This window comes from Leopardus geoffroyi, chromosome D3 (genome assembly GCF_018350155.1).
Source record: "Leopardus geoffroyi isolate Oge1 chromosome D3, O.geoffroyi_Oge1_pat1.0, whole genome shotgun sequence".
NCBI lineage: Eukaryota > Metazoa > Chordata > Mammalia > Carnivora > Felidae > Leopardus > Leopardus geoffroyi.
This window is the reverse complement of record NC_059339.1, coordinates 36,645,221-36,659,342: the sequence shown is the minus strand read 5'-3', so window position 1 is coordinate 36,659,342 and position 14,122 is coordinate 36,645,221. Positions and strand designations below refer to the sequence as shown.

Sequence of the window (14,122 nt, the reverse complement as noted above, 5' to 3'; positions counted from 1 at the left end):
AGCGTGCAATATAAAAAAAATTATCAAGGATATTTGTGCACGTCTAGTTATTTCCCAACGATGTATTTCCAGAAGGGGACTTGCTGCATGAAAAAGTAAGTACATTTTAAATGAGGGCTCTCTTCTTGACCTGATTCTACCAGTCCTGCTTCCCAGGCCTGGGTGTTCCTCGTCCTGTGTTTGCAGCTCTGATGCTCAGACTCCCCTCAGCAGAATTACATGCAGATTCCTGGATGCCCCACCCCCATCACAGGCATTGCACAGGAACAGGACGGCCGTGAGCCCACCACCCAGCCTCACACGGTCACCCTGTTGGGTTAAAAGTACTGGGGATTTGTTTCGATCAGGTAGAATTGGACATAAGACAGAGAAATGATCTGTCATGAAGGAAGAAGTTTCAACTCCCAGATGCCTGGAGCCAGCACACACACTGAGCCAGGCAGGGCCACATGAGAAGTACCAGGTCCATCAGGAGACAGAAATGAAAAGGGGAGAGCGTGACCTAGAGCCTGTGTAGGGTTTTCCAGGAAGGGAATGGGCAAGGCAGGGTAGATAGACTGAGTCAACTTACAGTTGGAGAGTTTGAATAATTCCAACGGGCTCTGGGCCATACAGGGGTGATTTTTAGTTTTCTGGTCCTGGAGTAACTCAGGGCAGGGGCGATATGATCACGACCTCCTTTGGAAATAGGGAAATAGTTGTTTACTAGAAGTGAATGAGAATTTTGCCTGGGGCGCCTGGGTGGTGCAGTCGGTTGAGCGTCCGACTTCAGCCAGGTCACGATGTCGCGGTCCCCGCGTGGGGGGGGGGGGGGGGGGTTCGAGCCCCGTGTCAGGCTCTGGGCTGATGGCTCAGAGCCTGGAGCCCGTTTCGGATTCTGTGTCTCCCTCTCTCTCTGCCCCTCCCTCATTCATGCTCTGTCTCTCTCTGTCCCCCCAAAAATAAATAAACGTTGAAAAAAAAATTTAAAAAAAAAAAAGAATGAGGATTTTGCCTACCTCTCCAGACCTGATTACACCCCCACGCCCCCAAATTTCCTAGCCACTGGCACCAGGGCTTGGCTTCTAGCAATGCCCACCAAGGTCTCTTGACACCCAAAAGGGGCCCCAACGGAGCCTTCCTCTGGCAGAACAGCCATGACTCGGCTGGATTCACCTCTGTGTCAGTTCACCCCCCATTAGGTGCAAAAAAGCTAAACTAGCCAAGCCCAAAGCACGTTTGCTTCAGTCCTGTGCTCCATATAGAGAGGTCTCCTGGGGTAGGAGCTGAAATTCTTGGCAAGATAATATTTATGAATTAGCTGTGAATTTCAAATATCCCTGCATCCATATCACTTCATTAGTATGGAATCAAAAATTCTAATTATGGAGTAAATGTTTTTTCAAAAGGGAGAGAAAAAGAATTTTCGCCATAATCTTTGTTATTTCTCTTGTATAGGAAAATCTAAAATTGGACCGAAAGGAAACGGGACTATGAGCTTTCAGCATTCTCCCTGTGACTGGATTATACTACATATTATTATTTCTATTCATAGTTTACATTGCTTTTGTAGAGCTGTTATTACTGGAAACAAAAACACAACAATAACCCTTTGAAATCTTTTCCAGCAAGTTCTCGAAATAGGTAGGCATCTTCCCATCTCATTTCAATTCTTTTCTGAGAGGTCAGCTAATTTTACCTATTAAAACCATTGATATTTAAATCCACTATTTTCTTTACTGTTTAGTTACTTGCCAGGAAATTGTCAAATCTCATCTTGAGCACTTAGGTGAAAATGTCCTTAATCTGTTGTCCAGGAGGCAACAGTTCTCTGTCATCCCACTGGGGAGATGGCGGCACCTTTGCCCTCATCGTGGGCAGCCCCTGTTCTTCCGGCCTCACCTGCGTCCCTCCAGGTGTGTGCCGGAACTGAAAATTTCCTGTGTAATTGGCCTGCGGCCTCTGTGCCCTTCCTCAGCGCGACAGCCCCAGGCCTGGGAGAGACATCAATAATAGCACAGCTGCAGGGAAGTTTGCTCCTCATTAGCCTTTGCAGAGCTGCGGGGCTCAAGCACCAGCCCTTTCCATGGACTGGCAACAGGTGAACTGACCTCACAGCCTGCAGCAACCTTGGCGCTTTGATAGAACTCCTCGAGCCCGTTCATGGTGCTCACATACGTGCCAGGCCGTCCTGGCATTTCAGTGGCATAGACCACATAGGCATGGCTTTCCTCTAGAAGGCCCTAGACATCTTCTGCTTGCTCCGTTCCAGGCATGAGGGCTGGGTGCTGGGCTGGAGCCATGCCCGTGGCTCCCCTCCCACCCCCTGCATGTAAATCAGCGCCCCCACCCCCCACCCCTCCGGGAGCAGCGGAGCAGCAGAGACTCATTTTAAGCAGTCTCTTGAAGCTGGGTTTGATGTAGCAATGTCCTTGTCAGAGATGGGTTTCTCTTGTCCCTTTGTATATCAGTGAAAAATCCTCGAACAGTAGCCCCGAGAAAAGCTTTTCTTTCCCCTCGCCCCTGCCAATGTTCCTGCGGATCGCGGATATTTCTTCTGAGGCCTGCCGCAGCTCACGGGGGCCCTCGCAGCCAGCCGGCTCTCTGTTCCTTTGATGGCCACGTGAATGTAGATGCCTGTCTATTTCAGCTGCGCTTCCTCCCTCCCTCATTTAGACGGTTTCTAAAATGTTAACTGCTGAACTCCAGCCAGCATGAAGCCGTTTCATTCCGCTTCAGCCAGACCCCAAATACTAAAGCTCCTGCAAAGACATTCAAGCCGTGTTTTAGAAACAAGAGAAAGAAACACAAGTTTTAGAACACTTTGCGGGAGTGAAATTTCGAGCTTGGCAACGTCAGGTTTCCATCGCGTTTAGAACAGGTTGCGAGATAATACAAACTGGATTCAACTACAGAAAATGGTACAAAAAGTCGCACACATGCCATTATTCAGTGTTTTTAAAACGGCATGGAGAGGGCTTTTAGCAGGATTTCCCCCTGCTTATAAAATGTGTACGCTCACGCCAAGAGGAAAAATGTAAGAGCAGATTACATCTTCTGTCTGATGTGACAGTCCCTTTCTTTACTGCCTTCGTGCTCTTTGGCTCCGCAAACACCAGCAACATCATGTCAACTGCTTGTTCTACAGTGAAGAATGTTCCACACAGATCTCACTTGTAAACAGGTAATCGATCTCCCATGTGGGCAAAAAGGGGGTGACCTCCCAAATCTATACAAGCTTGTTTCTCTGTCTCCTTTGAAAGAATCTGTGTACTCAAAGCTCCGGTGCTTGTCTGCAGCGTGCGTGGAAAGACATGCACATGGAAACGGAACATATATGATCCAAACATGTTGTGATAAAACCAAGTGATATTCGGGGGACTGAGCCCCGGCAGGAAGGAGGGAGAAAGCTCTTCCTGGGGAAGTGGTTTGCGGAAACATGTTGCTTCCTGTCCTGTGGTTTGGGAGCAAAACCTGGATTGCAGGAGGAAGCCTCCTTTTTTTGGAGCTCGCTTGTCTGTCGGTCTTGCAGTGCAGAATAATTTCTGTTATTTGCTTTTTGGGGAACGGAGCATCAAAGGCTGGGACACGTGGCTTTTTGCACGCGTCTCTGGAAGGGAGGGGCTGGCCAGGGCTCTTTCCTTCTTTGTCATCTTTGCTACCCAGCCAGGATGGCGCACAAATCCTTTCTGATCTTAAATCCTTATTATTTTATATTTTGGTTGGACTCTGGCTAGTTTCTGTACTCCCAAGGAAACAGCTCTAAGGAAGTATGTATCCATGCCTCCAGGAAGTAAAGCAGGAACTTGCATTTTGGACAAAGGGTTTGAATATGAAAACAAAAAGAGAAACAAAACCCAAACACATATTTTCTAAAGCTACGTGGTTGTGATGATCTCCATTATTGTAGCATATTCCACTTGTTTTCTTTGTCTCTATACGGTACTAATAATAAATGTGTTAGAGAATGGTGTCAATTTTTAAGATTGACTTAAAATTTTTCAAATTTAACAAATGATCAACATTTAAGTAATTGGATGAAACTAGTGGTATGAATGTTGTCAGATGGAAAGCATGTAGTTAAATAAACATGGTTTTTTCTAGGCAGTTTAGTAAAGGGCATTATTTCTAACCCAGAAAATCATAACCATTCACATTTCATGGCCATATCGCTGTGCACAGTTAGCTCTCTGGCCTAGTGCATATTATAGCGTTCCCAGTTAGTGAGTTGGACTCTTCAGAGCTTGGAAATGAACATTCTCAGGGTACCTGGGTGGCTCAGTCGTTTGAGGATCCAGCTTGATTTCAACTCAGGTCATGATCTCGCGGTGAGTTCAAGCCCGGCGTTGGGCTCTATGCTGACAGCGTGGAGCCTGCTTGGGATTCTCTCTCTCTCTCCCTCTCTCTCTCTGCCCCTCCCCTGCTCACATGCTTTCTGTCTCTCTCAAAATAAGTAAGCATTAAAAAGAAATGTTTAAATGCTGTTTTAAACGGCAGCTTTGCTTGGCTGAACAGGGAGCCCCCATCAGGACCTGGAGACAAGCTCAGAGGGCATCAAGGTACAATTTGCAGCAAGAGTTAAGAGCTTCAATTATGTACCAATTATACTTCAATAAGAAAAATGATAACAGAATGATAACAGAATAGAAATATGTAAAGGCTAAATGATGTTTGACTTACAAGAACGAACACCTGGAAGCTGGGATAATTTTAAGTTCTTAAGCTCACAGAAATCAAACTGAAACCATCCAATTGTTTATTTGAAGGTGTAATCGTATCAGCGTAGTTTGTTACAGTTTTTAAAATTCAGCAAGTCTTCTTTTGTGTGTTGTCAAAACAACCAGAATAACAAACAGTACTACACAGTTAAGTGTCTTATGTCTTCTGTGTGTTTGTATCATTTTGTTGTGTTCTTACAGGTGTGGGCAGAGCACATACACCCAGAATACAGTTTGTTCTAATGATGTAATTTTTTAGCTTTTTTTTAAATGTTTATTTATTTTTGAGAGAGAGAGAGAGAGAGGCAGAGCCAGAGTGGGGGGGGGGGTAGGAAAGAGACAGATGCAGAATCCAAAGCAGGCTCCAGGCTCTGAGCTGTCAGCACAGAGCCTGATGTGGGGTTCAGACTCACAAGCCATGAGATCAGGACCTGAGCCAAAGTCAGACGCTTAACCGACTGAGCCACCCAGACGCCCCCTAATGATTTAATTTTAATTTTATTTTTTATAATTGTTTTTGATGTTTATTTACTCTTGAAGGAGAAAGAGAGACAGAGCGTGAGCGGGGAAGGGGCAGAGAGAGAGGGAGACACAGAATCCGAAACGGGCTCCAGGCTCTGAGCTGTCAGCACAGAGCCCGACGCGGGGCTCGAACTCACAGACCGTGAAATCATGACCTGAGCTGAAGTCGGTCGCTTAACCGACTGAGCCACCGAAGCGCCCCTAATGATTTAATTTTGAAAAGAAGAGTTTCAGAATGTTCGGCAACGGTAGGATAGACTTTCACTTACCAACTTCTTCATGTCACCCGTCAGCCCCCTTTCTTGTTTCCTGACTTGGTCTAAATTTGGAACGGTATAAAGACAAAGGAGAGAAACAAAAGCAGTGTGTCTAATAATGGGATTGTATTTTGACAAGTTAATTCTCCACAGACATCTGGGCTGCCAGTCTACCTGCTACCTTGGCTTCATTTCACAATACACTCTTAAGAGCTACTTACCAGGAACATCCTTTTTGAAGACAAAACAGAGCGTCATCTTCCATCAGAAGAAGGAAATACCTGCCTCTCAAAGATGCTCTCTATATGGACAAAGTAGCTACATCCCGTGTTTGAAATATCAGACGGGATTAGGAAATTAATAACTTCTTAGCCACACAAGAGACAATGTGATTGGGAGCGGCTTCACAATGCTTAATTTTCGGCGGCCTAAATGGAATTTAAACTGCATGCAATAAATCAGTGACACCTTTGATTCATTATAGATAATCAAGAGGAAGCTCCTCTGATTATCAGTGCTAACGGATTCATAGCTCCTCATTTTCTTCAAATGCCATGAGTGGTCAAAAGACGGGACTGGCCAGTGGCGGAGCTGGGGACAAGCGTTAGCTGGTGGGTCACGGCCACCGTTGGTCAAGCGTCCAGTGGGATCCAGGCGCTTCAGATCGATTTGCCGACGGGGTGGTGGTCATAACCCCCAAAGCGTGGACTGACTACGTTTGAGGCAGGATGACCTGGCCTGTTATTCACCTTCTCTGTGAAATGAGGGTGACGATGGTACCTACCTCCTAGGCTTTGATGAAACCTGTCCACTCAGCCTAGGGCCTGGAACAGTCTGCTCTCAGAATAAGTAATCTAGTCACCACAGAAGGGGAAACTGCGGTTCAGAGGCACTTCCGAAAACTGCTCAGGCGGTAGTCAGCAGAGTTTAGACGGAATCCAATCCTTTCTGAGCCCAAAGCCAGAGCTCTGAACCCCTGGAGCCTTGCTCCCTGAGGGCTGCGGGCCCGTTCTCATCTTTTTCAGGTATTCACACCGCTGCTTTCCAGACTCAGTGCGCCTTCTCCTTGAGAAAGAACTTGATGGAAACTCCTGCAGATAGAGGCCAGCGATTTTCATATTGGGGGCAGGCAGCCTCTTGTTTGGGGGTTAGGTTTTAGGTTGCTGGGGTTTTTTCTCCCCGAAGAAGCTCTAAATTATTACACTTGGAGCTGGACTGTCTTTTCCACATAGAAACCTAGCTTTTGTGTTTGTCTGGTTCTGTTTGTTTTGACCAATGCGGGGCCTAACCTAAGCAGTGTGCCATCGTCTTGGCCAGGCCTCGGCCCTAAGTGAGAACACACAGCCCCTGTATCAGAAAGACCATGGACAAGGTCACCTGCTAACAGGCTTTCCGAATATGAGACTTATCTCTGGAGAGAGTCAGCACAAACAGGGGGTCTGCAAGCTGGCAGTTCCCTGAGCGTGAGATCAGTACCCTGAATGGAACAGCCTCACCTTTCCCACGAATTCATTTCCTCTTCCTGGCCTTGACTGGAAGGACCAGCGGCTCCAGTCATGGAGAAGGAAGATTTCCAAGGCCATGATTATAATGTCCTTGACATGGAGAGAGGTTTCTGGTTCTTTCCCTTTGAAGGTCAGTCCGTTGGTTTATTTACTCATTGGACTCATAGGTGGGTCAGCCTGATGGCAAGTCCTGTAAAGAAAGATATAGGAAGGTTGCAAAGAAAACATTAGTTTAACACACTAGAATCTTATTGAGCCCCTGCCCTGCGTAGAGCGAGAGCTAAGAAGAGAGGTGTCCGAGTGAGGAAGCTCATGAGGGACTTACATCAATACATCCGGGGAGAGAAGGGGTCAGACGCCGTGAGAAATAAGCGAGAAAGAATTTTGCAAAGTGTTTTTCAAAAGTGTCTGAATTTATAAGGAGAGATGGCTTCTGACTGGAGCGGTCGTAGGGAGGAAGAACTGGAAACAGGTTCCTGGAGAGATGGCAGGTGATGAGACGGGCCACAGGGGCCCAGCCTAAGCCCAGCCTGAAGATCACTGCTCCCAGGAGCAGACCGCCTGCTGCCATCTGATTGCAAGCTAGGGCCCAGACACCTCCCCACCTACCCTCGTGCAGGCCCATCCTCCACATCACGGAGAGACCCCGGTAGACACTGACCCTGGGGCCTTCCTAGGGCACATCCCTAGAAACCCCTTCATCCTACCTGCCGAGTCCTTTCTGCAGGCTCCTATAGACTTTTACTGAAAGGTAGCTTTTCCTGCAATGTTATTTTTGCCTTTAAAAGTTCAAGGCTCTGCTAAGCTTCCCGCTCATTTTCCTCCGGGAAGCTGCACAGAATAGCATAAATACTTTTCCTCGTCTACTCTAAGATACTTCTCCACCTCCTCCCATGTTCATGTATTCACATCTCCAAAAGCAGGACGTGCCTAGGTTGATAGCAGTTTTACAATTCGAACTCGGCAACTTTTAAAATCAGTGGTACGTGTCGCTCCTCATCAGGGAAATACAAATCAAAACCACACTCAGATATCACCTCACGCCGGTCAGAGTGGCTAAAATGAACAAATCAGGAGACTATAGATGCTGGTGAGGATGTGGAGAAACGGGAACCCTCTTGCACTGTTGGTGGGAATGCAAACTGGTACAGCCGCTCTGGAAAACAGTGTGGAGGTTCCTCAAAAAATTAAAGATAGATCTACCCTATGACCCAGCAATAGCACTGCTAGGAATTTACCCAAGGGATACAGGAGTGCTGATGCAGAGGGGCACTTGTACCCCAATGTTTATAGCAGCACTTTCAACAACAGCCAAATTATGGAAAGAGTCTAAATGTCCATCAACTGATGAATGGATAAAGAAATTGTGGTTTATATACACAATGGAATACTACTTGGCAATGAGAAAGAATGAAATCTGGCCTTTTGTAGCAACGTGGATGGAACTGGAGAGTGTGATGCTAAGTGAAATAAGTCATACAGAGAAAGATAGATACCATATGTTTTCATTCTTATGTGGATCCTGAGAAACTTAACAGAAGACCATGGGGGAGGGGAAGGGGAAAAAACAGAGAGGGAGAGAGCCAAACCATAAGAGACTCTTAAAAACTGAGAATAAACTGAGGGTTGATGGGGGGTGGGAGGGAGGGGTGGGTGGGTGATGGGCATTGAGGAGGGCACCTGTTGGGAGGAGCACTGGGTGTTGTATGGAAACCAACTTGACAATAAATTTCATATTAAAAAATAAATAAATAAAATCAGTGGTACGTAGGATAATGGCACATTCTACAATTAGAGGCATCTTCGATTTAATCAAATACAGCCCATCTGTAGATGCAAAGTAGTGCCTGGGCACAGGGGCAGCACCCTGTATCCCTGGGACAGAGCATCCAGACCCGAACATAGCTGTGGAGTCAGGGAGCTGTGCTGCCTCCCCCACCCCCCACCCAAAGATACGAGAACCTCTGCATGGCAACCAATATTTCCTCTTGTTTCCAGAGCAATCGTGAGCATGCGAGTCAAAAGACTTTCGCAGCTCTCATCATACAAAGGGGGAAGGCTGCAGTCTAGACATAGACGATAATTACTATTATTATTTAAAGTCACTGAACCTCCTGACTTGCAGAAAAGAGCAAAGAGGCTCATATATGTCAAAAGCCCTATTATGGTCCCCAGTAAACACCCCCCTGTTTCATGTGACATCTATTCCACCCTTTGTGAGAGGTGCTGATAAAAGAAGCTACCAGAATCTCATAGAAGTTTGTGGTTGATATAACCCAAAGACAGTATTTCTTTATTAAGCTTTTTTTTTTTTTTTAAGTGCTCTCAATTTAGTTTACTCTAAGGTCAATTGAAGTCTTGAAATGACCGTGCAAGGCAGCCCAGCATGCTGACACGAACAAAGAACTTGTCAGTATTTCATTACATTTGTGCAATTGTCAACAGATCCCACATAATGCCCCTGCTTTTGTAGTTTAAGAAATACAACATATGATTCCTACTTAGATCTACGTTGGTCAGGGCACAACGTTTGGAAAACAACCATAAGACTGTGGCAGCGTATATAAACATTGCAAACTGCTTTTGAAAACAATTCGGCTTCCAACATTTTCCATTTAGCTGCTTTTAAGCGTGTTGATCAATGTGTTTTCTCTTCTTGCTGACATCTGTCTCCTTCTGCTTCTCTCAACTGCAAACATAGCTCCCTTCATGGGAGGACTGAGGATCCCGGGTGGAGGTCTGTGAGACCCCCGAGTGGAGCTGGTTCCCATCATACCATTTGGCTCATTTCCGCCATGGCATCTCTTCCCAGCCATGGCTGACCCCACTGGTCTCCCCCTGCAGGGAAGGCCACCCTCATCTCCCCAGGACCATCCAAATCTACAATGACACATAAGTCCATCTTTGGGGACTACACAGTAGTCGTACTCCCGCCAGGGTGCTCTGGTTCTGATACTGAGGTTCGACTTGGCCCAGGTCCCAGGGCTCTTACCCCACCTCCCACTCTTATACCTGGATGCTGGGTTCCTGGTGAGCTGTCTCATTGCCTCTGACTCCTGAAAGGACCTTTTCTTTCCCATCTCCCCTTCCAAGGCCTGAATCTCTCTTTCCTGAGCCCCAGCTGGGTGGTGGAGACCGCTCCCTCATACAGACCTGCTCGATGCCGTTGACTTTGCTGCCTCACCTCCTTGAGGATGACGTGCCCTGCGTCCCGCCTTTACTGTTTTTCTCTGCTTCTTGGGACCCTTTGCTGTGTTGTGTATGTCATCTCAAACCAGAGTCCTTTCGACTGGGCACTGCGTTTCCTTCAGTTGCCACCAATATTACAGCAACTCTGTGGATGCATGCTAGCCTGCTATATCTCTGCTTTTTTTTTTTTTTTTTTTTTTTTGGTAGCACCTGGTGCTGGGTCTGTCCTTCGGCCCCTGTCCCCAGTCTTCTCATCAGCAGTGTGGGTCAGACCAAGGGTAGCCAGAACGCATTGATGGCAAAAGGAGGAAACTGAGGCAGGTGTGTGTGTGCTGTATGAGGGAGCCGACAGAAGATCAAGCTAGATGGGCAAGACCATCCCATGAAAGGAAGGGAAGATCAAAGTAGGCCCCATTCTAGAGGGTTGGAGTAACAGATACGCACCCAAGGGACGCAATTACTGAAAAGAAGGCTACAAGGTACCATTTAGTTGGAACCTTAGCAAGAAACCAGTCATAGAAACCCAAATGTCAGATCAGAAAAGGAGCAACCCCTCTGTTCAACGCACTCTGAACCTCATGAGTTCTTGACCAAGGCCTTCTTACGCTATGCCATCAGTAAGAGGTGGTGTTTGCCCCAGGAGCTGAGAAAGTGACTATCTGAAACACCACACTGCTGTCTGCTTTTGCTCTGGTCTAGTAATTCCCAGCTTGCATTCCACAGAACAGTACCTTCATGAGATGACATAGGTGCTCCAACTGAACTCATTTCCGTGGAGATGTCTGGGAAATGCTGTATGCCCATCAGTCGTGTGGTGTTGGTGTAGTCTCTCTGCCTGATTATGACATTGCCCGCACATCACTTCAGGTGACTTCCCGGGGTGTGGTTCCTTATGGTCTATGATCTAAGGGTTTCTAGAATCTGGAATCCCATTCACATTCGTGTCTTATGAGTTTCTAATTTCAGGTATCAATTTGTGTCCCCACAATGTTACAGAAGTGTAACATTTTGATTTCTTTGATTTCCTATTTGAAATGGTAACTACGTAGCCTGTTTATGAGCGCGTAAATGGGTAAACCACTCCGGAGAGCAATTTGGTGGTATTTCGTGAATTTGAAAATGCCCATAACATTTTGCTATGGACTGAATTGTGTCTGCAACCACTTCCAAATTCATATGTTGAGGCTCTAACCCCTAATGTGATTGTAGCTGGAGATAGGGTCTTCGGGAGGTAACTGACACGGCCTTCTAAGAGAAGAAGAGGGAGCCTGAGAGATCTCTCTCATGTGAAAACACAGCAAGAAGGTGGCTATCTGCAAGGCAGGAAGAGAGCTCTGACCGGAAAGTGACCATGCTGGCCTGATCTCCTAATTCCGGTCTCCAGAACTGCGAGAAAATAAATTTCCACTGTTTGGGTGTCTCCCAGTCTGCAGTATTTTATTACGACAGGCTGAGCAGACTAAGACACCTCTAATATAGAAACTCAGAAATTCAAGAAATCCAAGGAGTCGTGTCAAAATGGAAATCCAACTAATTATTCATAAATAGAGGAATAAAGGAATAAATTGTCTTACACTAAAACAGTATCATACCATAAAGCAGTAAGAAATAGCTAATCTCCTAATCTGCAGGTATTATGTGACTATATTATGGAGTGAAAAAGTCACGTTGCACATGAACATGTCAAATATGATAGCATTTGTAAAAACTTTAGAAACACAAAGCATTTAAAATATATAAATATGCTTATGTAGTGGAATACAAAACTGTGGTGGAAAGGATATTCACCAACTTTGAAACAGTGATTCACTCTGAGATGGGAGGGAAATGAGAAAGGTAAGGGTATCATGAAGGCCCTCAGGTGTATTTGTATTCTGTTTAGTTTTTAATACGTGGGTTAATCCATCCCTGTTTCCTCCCATCTACTCTTGAGCTCAATTCAATCCATATTTTGCCCTGACCACAACACTGAAACAGCTCTTGTGAAGATATCCAGTCACTTCTGTGTTGACATTTCTGTTTGAATTTTACTTGACTTCAGCAGGATTGACTCCTCCCTTCTTTTTAAACATTTTTAAAAAATGTTTATTTCGTTTTGAGAGAGAGAGACAGAGTGTGAGCAGGGGAGGGGCAGACAGAGAGGGAGACACAGAATCCGAAGCAGGCTCCAGGCTCTGAGCTGTCAGCACAGAGCCCGATGCGGGGCTCAAACTCATGAAACATGAGATCATGACGTGAGCTGAAGTTGGATGCCTAACCGACTGAGTCACCCAGGCTCCCCAAACCCCTCCCTTCTTGATATCATTCTGTCACTTGAATTCTGATATTACTTGATTCTTTTTCAAGCTTCCGTCTTAGCCCCTCAGCCAATAGTAGAATGCCCATTCATCATTCCTGGCTTTCCTCTACTTTACCTAGCATGTATCTCCAAGTATTCTCATGCCATCTACATGTTAATGCCTCCCCAAGGCATACGTCTTTCCTTGAGCTCTTCACTCGTATCTACTATCAACCTGACATTCTGACTTGGATGTTTACTAAGTATCTCAAACTTAATGTATTTTGAACTGAACTTCAGGAAGAGCATGCATCCCCAAACCTCTTTATCTCCTGGTGTTCTTGACCTCATAAGTGCCCCTATGTCATTCCATTCTTCATGTCGAGGGGTCGTACTTGATTCCTCTCTTCAACTCACTCCACCAATGCATCACCAAGTCTGGTTGGCACCACCTTAACTTTTCCCCGTCTCCACAATTTCTTGTCTGGATTGCGTCAGTCAACCCTCCACTGGTTATCTCTGCTTTCCCTCTTGCTTGCTTGCCACTCTCCACAAGCAGATTAAGGAATAATTTTTGTTTATGACTGTCTGTGGATATTAAATATTTCATAATAACATTCTGTAATGTAAAACCAACAGCAACCCCCAAACCCCCACATCTATACCCATATACCCACAGAGCAGCTTAAAAGATAGAATATTTCAAACGAGTGAAAGCCTTTGGATAGTCCTCCCTCATTTTTCTCCCTTTCCTCACTATCAAAGGTAAGCGTTCAGCTGAATTTTGTGTTTGTCATTCACATGTAGTTCTATATATTGTTATCTTTGTTTTTTATTTTCTTTTCTTTTTCTTTTTTTAGAGAGAGAGAGAGAGAAAGCATGCAAGCGGGGGAGAGGGGCAGAGGGAGTGAGGGAGAATCTCAAGTAGGTTCCACGCTGAGTGCTGTGGGGCTCGATCCCACAACCCCAGGATCATGACCTGAGCCTAAACCTACTGAGCCACCCAGGCTTCCTGTGTTTGATTTTCTAAACAACATAATTTTTTTGTATATTTTGGGACGCCTTAGTGGCTCAGTCGGTTAAGCGTCCGACTTCAGCTCAGGTCATGATCTCACCGTTTGTGAGTTCAAGCCCCGCATCGGGCTCTGTGCTGACAGCTCAGAGCCTGGAGCCTGCTTCGGAATCTGTGTCTCCCATTCTCTCTTCCCCTTCCCCCACTCATGCTCTGTCTCTCTCTCTCTCTCAGAAATAAAATAAACATTAAATAAAAATTTTTTTAAATTGTAAATATTTAAACTTTATTTATGAGTATCATATTAGCTATATTTTTCTAAAGTTTCTTTCTTTCCACAGTATGCTTGTGAGATTAAGCCATTTTGACATTTTGATACTGATGACTCTTTTTTTTTTTTTTTTTCAACGTTTATTTATTTTTGGGACAGAGAGAGACACAGCATGAATGGGGGAGGGGCAGAGAGAGAGGGAGACACAGAATCGGAAACAGGCTCCAGGCTCTGAGCCATCAGCCCAGAGCCCGACGTGGGGCTCGAACTCACGGACCGCGAGATCGTGACCTGGCCGAAGTTGGACGCTCAACCGACTGCGCCACCCAGGCGCCCCCTGATGACTCTTATTTATTCATTTTTTTTTACCACTGTATAGCATTCCAAATAT

At 45.7% G+C, this 14,122-nt stretch overlaps 1 long non-coding RNA gene across 1 annotated transcript; it reads right to left on the bottom strand.

Moving 5' to 3' along the window:
- Positions 1-567: 567 nt before the first annotated feature.
- LOC123587871 lies at positions 568-10,979 on the bottom strand. The gene is made up of 3 exons (XR_006707574.1): positions 10,902-10,979; positions 6,973-7,171; positions 568-678 (listed from the first exon to the last, which is right to left on the bottom strand). It is a non-coding gene; the product is annotated as an uncharacterized LOC123587871 (long non-coding RNA).
- Between the last annotated feature and the right edge of the window lie 3,143 nt (positions 10,980-14,122).